The sequence below is a fragment of the Lichenostomus cassidix genome, chromosome 2, assembly GCF_008360975.1.
Source record: "Lichenostomus cassidix isolate B80296 chromosome 2, HeHo_3.0, whole genome shotgun sequence".
NCBI lineage: Eukaryota > Metazoa > Chordata > Aves > Passeriformes > Meliphagidae > Lichenostomus > Lichenostomus cassidix.
The window spans coordinates 32,150,824-32,163,218 of record NC_139482.1 but is presented as its reverse complement, the minus strand read 5'-3'; positions in this window follow the sequence as shown (position 1 = coordinate 32,163,218).

Here is a 12,395-nt window from a genome sequence, read left to right as displayed (position 1 = left end):
TTTTAAATTCCTGTTGAGAAAATTAGCATTTGTGTTGACTGGACATTTTTCAAGAAGAAAACGTGGTAGTCCTGTGACCTAGCACCAGGTAAAACATCTCATCATAAAATCACAAAGGTACTGTGCATTGCTGGTTCTCTGCCCGTAAAGGAAGAAGAAACAAAACAGTCAAAGCAGAATTATGGAATTTATGGATGTGCTAATTTTGTATGAAGGGTTGCTATTTGTAATATACTGAATTTGAACAACATGGTCTTGTGGGTGGCATCCCTGCCCATGGCAGGGGGTGTTGGAACTGGATGACATTTTTAAGAACCCTTCCAACCCAAAGCATTCTAGGGTTCTATGATTTTAAATATCAGCCCTGGGAGAAAAGAAGTAGTATTACATCTATAAATTTATATATAAATGTCATGGATTAAGTAGAGAATCATATAATCAATACAGAATGACCTGAGGTGCTCAGATATGCCTCACAAATGTCAAGTCTCACAAAAACTCCATGATATAGAGAAAAACACCCTCATTTCCCTTTTATAGGGGGGGAAATTGAAGTTTCCAGAGTCAGAGGCCAGGAATCACTTTCCTTATCATCAGATCCTTGATCACCATCTGACCCATAAAGCGGGTGGCAGCTCCAAAGTAGGAGATGGTCTTTAAGTGAAAAGGACTTTCTGTGATGATGTTCTTCATTTAAGCAACTCATTTAAGTTCTTAATTACACCTTGTGAGTCTCAGTCTGAAAGGCTTTCCAAAGTGATAGGAGCATGGTGGTCTTACAAACAGGAAAACACAGTTTTTCGAATCTCTAATATTTATTAATCACTGTTTATTTGTACAAAAAGCAGCTTTCTTTAGTTTTCCTCCATTTTTTTTTTCATAACCGTGATTATCATCTAAAACCAAAGCAGACAAATAGATACACCATTTAGTTCTCCTCTGTTATTACTGTGCAGACTACCTGTTGGAATTACTCACATGAGAGCAGAAAAATTATTTAAACATTTGCTGTTACCAATCTCTGACTTTTTTGTGCAGTATTTACTGTGAAGGACATGCCACAGCTTCTCAGAGGAAACATACAGGTCCAGCAATGGTGTTTTGTTTTCAGCTGCCAGCTCTAGAGTAAACTTCTTCAGGGTGCTGGCTTGGAAGCAGCAATGAACTGGGACCTACCTCCAGTGTACTTCAGACCTCAAACCTGCATTTCAGACCTTCAATCAATACATTTCTGCTTCTTCTAACAAGAAGGCCTTGTTAGAAGAAGCAGTGACCAACCAGACCCCCTGCAGTGACCAACAAGCCTCTCTTCAAGCATCCCTGAAACATGCACATGCCATCATCAGTATTTAAATACATTTCATGCTACCACAGAACAATGCAGGTTGGAAAGGACAAGGGAGAATGATGTTTCTCAAATGCTTTTCCTTGCATAGGTCTTTGGAAAAGGTTCCTATAATGGCAGGGGAAGGGCTTATCCCAGGGTCCCTTTAGATGCAGTATGACCCACTCAGTAGAGCAACCACTCAGCAAAGGGCTAAGGAATTGCCTTGGAGCAATTTAGTTTCCTTTCTTCTTCTATTAGAAGTAATTGTAGTGGGAGTACAGAATAAGGAACCTCGAATTTCACCTAAACCCCCATTCAGAACACAGGCTTTAAGCCTAACAAAAACAAAAAAAGATGGAAGGGACATTAAAGTTAATTTGCAACACAAAAGAGCCTTCCCAGAATTTTCAATAAAACACAAAATGCTTTAGTTGCAGGGATGCTTACAAAGGTAGGAGTGCAACAAGAAGGTAAAATGGAATTGGAGTTACCTTATTCTTTTCAATAATGAAGGGGCTTAGCCTGGGCATAAAATTGTGTTTCACTGCCCTGTTCCCCCTTTTATAAAACCCAATTTTGACACTGTTTGCATGAGAGTACTTTATTCCACTTTTTATTTCTACTTTTTAAACACACTTTTCCTACAAAGTACTGAGGACTCTGCATTAGAAACTGAAGCTCCCAGAAGACAAGATTACAAATAGAAAAATACCTCCACAAATACATCTAATTCCTGTAAAAGGCAAGGGATCTGATATGTTTTGTTGGTTAAGGAACAAACAAACATTCATAATCTGTGTAATTTATACTACTTTCTAAAGGCTTGATCCAAAATTCACAGACATCAGTGAAGCCTTTCCACCAGATTAGTCCAACTTGGAAATCAAGATTGTTATTTGTCCTAAAATAATAGGAAAAATTTAAAATAACTAAAATGAGCAATCTAAAATTATTATGGATCATTTAAAAATCATTAGAAAATAATTAGAAAAATTAGGCATAATATAAATATTCCAATTACTATATTTTCTTAGGAATAATATAATTATCGTTTATATATAAATATATGCACGCACACACACACATATATATGTGTGTGTGTGTGTGTGTGTATAAAATACTCCCTAAATAAGATAGTGTCTTGAATCATTAATTAAAGCCAAATGTAATCAGATATAAACCTCTTCAAATCCTTCTTAGCCTTAGGAATTCTTCCTCACTGGTGCAAATTATGGCCTGTTCTGGGGTAATTTTGTGGTTCACCAACTCATTTCATTTAGGCAATTCAACAGCCATCAAAAGCTGCAACATCTGAATGAAGCTCATAATCCTCAAGTGAAAAGCAACACATGCCATTTTCAACCTTAGCCATCTGGTCTCTCATCACCACATTATTTTTAATATTCACAGACCAAAGTCATAAAAACTGCTTGGGGAATAGAGCAAAAGATAATTAATTATCGTGACCTGAACTACTTTTTTTCTACACAGAGGACACTGATTGTTTAATTAACATTTTGCTTGATTGTTCTGAAAGGCTGGAGGGATTACTATCTGGACTTAATTACCAGCATTTCATAAAGCACTACATACTCCAATCAGAAATGTTTACAAATTGATGAACTGATGCAATACCTTTGTCTGGTGTACAAGTTTGTTACTCCTAATTAGATGTCCCTTGAAAGAGAACGCCAAAACAAAGCTTAGGATGGTAATGACACAGTAGGCACTCACAAGGATTGACATAATTGCCTCTCTAAAGCTGGAATGATGGAGCGATGTGCCGTTTTCTGCTCCTGTGCTGCAGAACATCAGCTCTGCACCAGGAACATCGCAGGGCTAAAGAAACTGCTGGTCATGGGTGCAGCCTTGCTCTAGGAGAGCCCTGGGGGAAAAGCCCAGGGCTGGACCTGAGCCAGAAGAGATCACCATGGATGAAGCAGTGGTCATAAAGGGCACATGAACACCCAGGGCCAGACTGACAGACTGACACCAGACAGTGGCCGTGGTGCCATTGAAATACCTCCTGTTGGGGCACACTCTGCCTGAGGGGCTCCAGCCTGGAAAGGCCATGGATCTCATCTGGCAAAACTCTTTGCAAGCCTGTGTGCTTACCATCCACCACCAGATGAAGAAAAGTGACCCTCGTGCTTATGCACGACCCAGGTTAGCAGTTCCTGACAGGCCAGCATGTGTGCATGCATGAGGGCAAGGAAAGGAAGGGGAGGCTGCAGCAGCTCAGGGAAAAGCCGTGGCACAGAGGCTGGACACTGCACACAGCCCCTCCATTTGCCCAGGCTCTGCCACACCTCAGAGGACAGGTCTGAGCCTGTCTTCCTCTTTGGAGAGGGATGGGGAGAAGGAGAGGAAAGGCAGCTGTCAGTACTGGTTTCTTTCAAAATACTGTTGGTAATTTTGGGGTTGAGAGGAGCCTGCAGGAGGCAAATCTGAAGTCAGGTGGGTGTCTTAATGAAGTCTTCCATGGCTTTAGTAAGGCACTTCTGGGAAAAACTGATTAGACATAGTAACTCAATTTCAAATACTAAGATTAGACAACGATCTAAAGATAGCTATAGTTATATGGCTCTGTGGCATATCAAAGTTAAGTAAGGCAGAAAGGATATTTTTGTTAAAAATCCATACTATGACAATAAGGTTAACCATAAAGAGAGTGACAAAAAGCTGTACAGCCCTAGGATGCAGTGAAGTAGTTGGTAATCTGATTCCCTTCAGGGGGAAAGGAACAAAATGATTAAATGATCTTTGAAAATATTAAGATCTATGGTCTGACTTTCTAGAATAATGTGATTAATACTTTTTCCTATTTACTATGAATATCCTCCTTGCCTTCCCCCCCTTCCCCAAAGCCCAGATACTCAATTATTTAAAGCTGAAGAATATAAAATAGAATTTAAGAGGGTACACCTAAGGGGAAAGGGAGGGAGGGAGGGAGGGAGGGAGGAAGGGAGGAAGGGAGGAAGGGAGGAAGGGAGGAAGGGAGGAAGGGAGGAAGGGAGGAAGGAAGGAAGGAAGGAAGGAAGGAAGGAAGGAAGGAAGGAAGGAAGGAAGGAAGGAAGGAAGGAAGGAAGGAAGGAAGGAAGGAAGGAAGGAAGGAAGGAAGGAAGGAAGGAAGGAAGGAAGGAAGGAAGGAAGGAAGGAAGGAAGGAAGGAAGGAAGGAAGGAAGGAAGGAAGGAAGGAAGGAAGGAAGGAAGGAAGGAAGGTTGGTTCATGAAGTGCAGAACTGCTGAAAGCAGGCCACTTTTTCTAGCTTCTCTTCAGAACTGCTGAATATTTTTCCCATTGCTTTCTGCTGCCAGACAAGACCTCCTCTCCTGCACCTGGAGGAGGGGAATGGCAGCATTTGGCTGCTTATCCTAAAGCAAGCAAGACCAGAAGCAAGACTGCAAGACCAAACAGAAGCAAAAGCATATGCCCCTGAAATGCCAATAAAATAAAATTTACATGCATGCATGCCTCTGTGTGTGTGTGTGTGCCTGGCTGCAGACACAGTCCATGCTAGCACACCTGTACATACACACACACACAAAGCACAGCTGAACAATCAGTATTGGATGAACATTTCTCATGTCAAAGGGAGTTACACAGTTCTATATGTAGTCAAGTTATGTGATCACCATAAGGCTTGTGATTTGCCTTTCCACCCTTTAAGAAATTCTGCTTCCTCCAAAATTAGACTTTTGGCTTTGTAAACACTATTTCTGATAGTATGACTAATGGCTTCATTAGCAGAAATAAGCCAGGTTTTCTTTTTCTTGTGCTCTGATCAATATGTGGCTGTCTGTGTTTGCAGCCTTCTGGTTTGGTATCGTCTTGGTTGACTCTAGTGGGAAGGGAACCCCACCCTTCACTATGGGGTTATGATACCTGTTTACAGCAATGTTAAAGGGAGTTATCAAGCTTGTTTACATGGATTCATTCCATTATTTTCAGGCTACTTCACCTCTGACACCTGGGTTGCTGCAAAACCCTCTGTTAGTTTTGGGGTTTGGCTTTTATTTGTTTGGTTGGTTGTTTGGCTTGGTTTGGTTTGGTTTTTTTGTTTCTTTGTCTGTGGTTTTGCGGGGGAGAGTGAGGATTTTTTTGTGGAAAATTTTTACAACTCAACGAGAACAAATCTTTCCAAAGTGCTTCTGTTCCAGTCAGAAAGGAGCAGCTTTGGTTACTGGCAGCTGAGCAATTGCTGTGCCCTGGGGACACCAGTGGGTGCCTGGTAACCACCTTTAGGCACATTCATACCCATGCAAGGAGGCTGCTGGGTGTTTTCCTTGGGCTGTACAGCCATAAACACCCAGCCAGAGCACTGCTGCAGGGGGTCTGACATGCTGCAAGCCCACACCCTGCTTTACCTCACTGCAGCGTGATCGTCTATCCCTCTCCTGCCACGAAATTTAGCTGAAATAGCACAAACTGTGGGAAGCAGCTTGCCCCAGTTCTGTCAAGGACACTGGGGAACCTGGTTTGTGGAGACACAGAGTTTCTTGATTGTGCTATCAGCACACACCCAGGCTGCGGGAGATATAATTAGTGATTTGTGGATAGATTTTATCGAAATCGTGCTGATTCAGGTTTAGGTCAGAAATCCATGGCTGGAAATAAGTGTGCTTTAAATAAAAAGGAGACTATATACAGGGGAGACTGCAGTAGGATAACTAAATCAGACCAAAATCACACATGAAGGCTTGTTTAACTGAGTGAAACTGAGCTGTAAAACCGATGCTGGGCTGTGATTCACACTCCTTTTATAAAAAAACCCTGCCTTTTTGTTTGATACTTCAGTTGTCTTTTCTTCCTATTTGTTTCTTCCATCTTCCTATTTTTTCCTTCCTTCGCATCATTTTCCCCATGGTGGCTCACTGATGGGAGTAGTGCTGTGCCAATTATCTAATAAAATTCTGGCAGAAAGTCAATCACACTCAATGTATGACATTTAGAAAAGAATCTGAACTATGATTGAAAAGTCAGGGATCTGGTTATCCCAATAACAATAAAAAAGCAGACTTCCTTTTATTAACACTCTCGTCTTCAGGAGGGAGTGGGAACGGACATGAGGGCGATTTGGGTAAATGCAGTTGTTATCCAAATATATTTATAAAAGACAGATCCTTTTTTCCCCACCACCCACCTCCTGTAAGAAAGCATATCTTGAGCTCAGCTCATCAGTACCCACAGAGTCACTGCTGACAGAGCAGATTACACCTGTGGAACCCAAAACTGTTTTAAAGAATTCTGCTCAAAGAACTAAAATCACCAGTGTAACTCACTACAAGGTGCCTGGCATACAGTGGTGAGTAGAAGACAACCCAGAGTTTCCAGGCAGCTGAGTCTGTGCCATGATGGGCACCAGGGAGAGGGTGTGGTTTGTTCCAGAAAACATTGCACAATCAAGTGTTCAATCACAGATTCTTATTTGTGCTTATAGAATACTTCAAGTACAACCACAGCTTAAACAGACCCAAAGGGTGTGTCAAAATGGTGCAACTACCAGCTCTCACAGCTTCCTGATGCTACAGAGGTCTTCTCTCCCCATCCAGCTCTGGGTGTAGCTGAGTGCAGGGCTGCCCCAAAAGAACCCTGTTTGGATTCCAGCCAGGGAATTGTGAACCCTTCTCCACCCCCTCTGAAACACTTCTCCCACCACGACTGGCAAAATGTGGCCCCAGACAGCAAGAAGGCAGTTTTGCAGTCAGTGGAAATACATGTGGTGGTCATGGATGCTGATGGGCCACGCAGTGCAGTGGAGGGGCTCCCCAATTTGCTTATGGCACAGCTCTAGCACTGGGACTTACAGAAACTTCTCTGCAAAGTGTAGAGCTGTTAAGAAAATGTCACAGAAAGACAGCTCAGTGACCACATTTTTCAATCTTAACTTGCAAGTGAAAAGAAACATTAATTGTCTGTTTATGTCATCTCCTCCCACAGCTGACTGATGCAGAATACAGCTTAAGGTGGCATTAAAATGTAAGGTGGGTGTTATAATTTGCCTGAAGTACTTTAGCATTTTTTAGGTTGTGTTCCAGAAATTATCTAAAGATTGCCATCCTATAGATGTCCTTGTAAGTCACCTACATCCTCTGCCGTTCAGTATGGGAGTGCAGCCCCACCATTTACAAGAGTTTCCAGCAATGACAGTGCTTAGTACATAATGTTCATTGTTTTGCATAAAAAGCATACCAGAGGTGTGTAAGTATCAGTCTGGCACCAGAGGTGTGTAAGTATCAGTCTGGCACTCTGAAAACCTCAGAGCCAAGTTCTGCCTGAGTTCTCCCACCTGCACCCCACTTTTTTCTCTGTGGGAGCTGTGCCTAAGCAGTGATGCTCAGGATACACAGGCTGGTGCCCTCCACCCTTTCTGGAAGTAGATTTCCAAACTCCTATTTAAAACCACAAACACTTGCTTCATATTCCTTAAACTGTCATGTTTCTGGCCTCTTGGCTTAACCTGATCAGTAGGAACATGGCATCTCACTGCTTTTTCTCCCAGCACTCATGGGTACTTTGCAGCCACAAAACAGCTCTTCAAAAGCTCGAGGATGACCCTGCCTCCTCCTGCAGCACTCAGGTGCTCCAACTGGGTGCCCCAAAGCTGCCCAAGCCGAGGTGATTGAGGAAGGTACAAAAAAGCAGCTTGCAGCAAACCAAATGCAAGGGTGATCTTTTGCCGCCCATGAATCACCAGTCCTGCCAGTGCTCACACAAAGGAAACAGCTGCAGCCACAAATCAGGCAACTTAATAGGTCATTGCACTCTCCAAGTATTTCCCTTCAAGCTTTTCTATAAACAATACAGAAAAAATGTCTAATCACATTCTCTTCATCTTGGAGCAAGTGGGCAAATCTGCCAAAATATGCCATCCACTCCCTGGTCGGTGAGGTGTAACATCCAGATCCTGTTAACATCACTTACAGTAATATAACCACCAAAACTGTTCAGGTTTGCAAACTGGCTGTTTTTCACAGGCAGACAGCAGGTGATGGGGGTGGTTTGCAAAAATCCTACTTTGTGCAAGCATAAAGACTATTAGGTCTAATTATCTCAGTGGCAATAGATGTACCACACTGTAGCCAGAAAGGGGGGAGTGTTTCCCCCTGAGAATCACCCATGGCTGCCCAGGGCAGCACTGACTGGTGGTGCTGTGCCAGCTGAACTGGCACTGATGGGCTGCATCTATTGTACCTACCCTGAAGTTGTGTAAAATTTACTTTTGGCTCCCTGCTAGGCTGCCTTTCACCATTTCACTGCTGGGCTGGGAGCCATATTGGCTTTGACAGTTCCCTGGCAAGTGAGCTGCAGGACTGTGGTCTGTTTTCAAGCAATTCCCACTCCAAGAAATGTCACACTGTCCCCTTGTTTAATAGGATAATGGAATGTTTTGGGTTGAAAGGGACTTTAAAGGTCATCTAATTCCAACCCCCCCTGCCATGGGCCAGGATACCTTCCATTAGATCAGGTTGCTCCAAGCCCCATCCAGCCTGGCTGTGAGTACTCCCAGGGATGGAACACTCCCAGCTTCTCTGGGCAACCTGTTCCAATGCCTCACCACCCTCATAGTGAAGAATTTCTTCCTTATATCTAATCCAAATCCAAATTCAGTGTAAAGCCATTCTCCCTTGTCCTATCCCTACATGCTCTTTTAAAAAGTCTCTTTCTGGCTCTCATGTAAGTCCCCTGTTCTGTACTGGAAGGTGCTGTATGGTCTCCCCAGAGCCTTCTCTTCCCCTCTCAGCCTGCCTTCATCACTCCAGCCCACTGATCATCTTCATGGACTCCTCTAGACTTGCTCCAGCAGATCTTGTGCTGGGGCCCCAGAGCTGGACACAGCACTCCAGGTGGGGTTTCATGAGAATGGAGCAGAGAGACAGAATCACCTCCCATGCCCAGCTGGTCACATTGCTTTTGATGTAGCCCAGGAGCCATTTGGCTCTCTGGGCTCCTGGTGTACATCACTGCCCCTTGTTGAGTTGCTTGTCCCCCAAGTCACTCTCCCCAGAGTTAATCTTGATCCATTCTCCACCCAGCCTGTACTTGTGCTTGAGATTTCCCCAACCCAGGTGTAGAACTTGGTCTTGTTGAATTTATGAGGTTTGTTATGTACAGGCCTGTCAAGGTCTCTCTGGATGCCATCCCTTCCCTCCAGTGTGTTGACTGAACCACACAACTCAGTGTCACTGGCAAACACACTGAAGGTGCTCTCAAACTCACTGTCCATGTTGCTGACAAAGATGTGGAACAGTGATGATCCGTGGGGAACACCACTCATCACCATGCTCCTCTGAATTCCCCCTTCTTCTGCAGGCCCTAGGAGATCAGGCCATCCAGGTACTGAGTGAAGCAGAAATTCCCACTCCTCTTTACACACACTCTCCTCTGCCTGCTCGTGCCCCTCACACTCCCACTCCCACACAGGGCAGAGGAGCTGTTGCCTCCACTGAGCAAGGAGCAGTTTTGGGACATTGAGCAGAGCAGGGCCAACCTTTGGTCAAAGCAGAAGTGTGTTTGGCTGCCACACTAAAAATGTAAAAGAAGAAAACATTGATGTGTAAGTGAAATTCAAGTCCATATTTCTAAGACTGGGAGTCCTAAGAGGTTCTTCCCACGAAAACCTAAATCCATTACAGGTCAGGGGGAGCTTTTTAAATACAAGTCTCAGGTATGCTGTTATTGAAACCATTAGGTTGTGAACGACATCTCCACAGCATGTGGTGCAGTTTCATACCCATTATGGTCCAGAAGAATGCTTAATATTTGAGGGCATGTTATTATTAAGTGGCTTTTATATGCCATTATGCCTGACTTTCTGGAAGTTTCTCTTCCTCATGAAAATATTCCCAATGCCATTTATATTGCAGCCTGGAGAGAGGTCAGTTTTATGCTTTATATTCTTCTCCTGAGCTGTACTTTTAAAACCAGCAGTTGTTATAGCAGAGATGGGAAGAAAGCTGGCCCTTTTATACACAGAATACACAGTATTAATGAAACTGCTTACCTAGGCAGAGATAGAAATTGCCACAATGACACTTACAAATGGTCAGCTGAATTTAGTTCTATGTCTTCAATAGCAGTCTATGCTAGATGGATTAAGAAGGAATCATAAAGAACCTGAGATGTGCCAATATGTTTTCCTCTAGACTATTCACTGAAAGATCCCACTGGGGTTTTATTCTATATTTTTTGTTCAAAATTATTTTAGTAAGCAAACAGTAATACAAACAAACAAAATATAAAAGCAGAAAAATCTCATTATTTTGAATGACATCTTCTCAGCACACAGCCATATGGGATCCACAAAAGAAAGAGATGCTCTTTTCAAAGGAAATATACTGATTATCTGTACTGCTGCTCTGCTTTCCAGTACAGCTTTTCTGGTGATGTTTCTGAATTGTGGGTGAAGATACTTCAAAAAATTCCAGGGACCCAAGGTGTGAGAACAGTTGAACAAGGTGTGAGCAGCTGGTATTAGTATTACTCACAAACTATTGGGATTCAGCAGCAGTCCCAGTTTGGATGCTGAATGTCTGGGCTTGGCCAGCTGAGCCATTCTGCTGAGGTAAAAGCTCTGTGCAGTTTTGTTTCATGTGCTAACATGGATTTGAGAAAGGAAGAAGTCTGGGGTCCATTCTTTACAGCTGAGCAAACCCAGACACAGGGAAGCGAGAAGGCAGAATAGAAACATCTGTTTTCCAGCTTAGCACCCAAAAATCATGAATCAGTTCCCTTTTCCCTCTTTCCCTATTCACTACATAGAATTAAAACCCAAGGTATTTTAGAAGTAGGAAGCCAGGTCTTTTTACAAGCCTCTCCTGCCTGAGCATCTAGGCAGGCACTTGCATTTTCTTCACGTGCAGCTAGGAATATGTCTGCTGAGAAAGGAAAATGATGACTAATTGACTGGTGATATTCTACTGTTCCCATGATCCTCATAAATCTACACAAGCATAGATGCAGATGTTACCTGGTCACTGGTGCCCCAATCAATGTTCATGGAAGGACAAAGAAGGAGGGGGAAAAGGGCAGGGAAGGGGCTGACACCTGTTGCTGTCCCTGCCAGTGACTTGGCAGCTACTTAAGGATGAAACCTAAGTTCACATTTAGTCTCATCTAATCTTTGATAATTGATGATTCTCTTTCAATGAAATGTTCCTCCTTTGAGTTTACACAGCCAAAAAGATGTGCGTTCCCTAAAAATCCCAGGACATAATGGTTTCCTAGAATAATTATTTACCTCCCTTTTATCTTCAATGGGGTTCTGCTCACAAGGTTTCCATGGCCAGCACAGCTGCTGGCAGAGATAGGCCATGTGTTCTATTAAAACTCAGAGGACCTTTGCTGCCCCTGACATAGTCTTCACTCTGAATTTCAGAGTTGCTAGCAATCTACATTAATCAAAGTTATCCCTGTACCTCTGCAGCGCCAGCTGCCTGAAATGTGCAATACCCACAGGCAGACTAAGCCAAAATCTTGCTAAGACAGTAAGGTGGTCACCTTACACCGAGCCAGTCCAACAGTGAGCTGATTCTCTGCTAAGTCTGGCAACCATCATAACTCAGTATTCATCTGATGAGTCACTTCTCACCATTGTGAGAAGAGGAAAACACAGGTTCCTAATTGCTTCTTGATGTGCCACACAGATCTCCATTCACCCAAGATTTATGTTAAAATCTTCTACAACTACTTAAAAAAACCAAAATTTCAATTTGGTTTAATTCAATTTCAACTAATTAATTTCTGATATTTCCAAATGACAATTTCCTATCTGATTTAGCTTTTCCTCACATTATCTAATTAGATCACCTAATGGGACTAGTCATAGCACTGCAACTTTGACAGAGATGTCTGAGCAGAGGTCTTAAAGGAGAGGTACAACTTGGAGAGGAGGTTATCATACCAGGGAAAAGCTCACCCTATTGCAATGTATGGGGAGTAAGGTATTTCAAGTTTAAAAGAACATGAGCAACTTTAAAAGAGATAAAAAAGCAAAAGAGAAGTACAAATTTTTCCATATGAAAACTGCTTTCTTTGTTGGCAGCCATGTGACAATGAACAGGGATG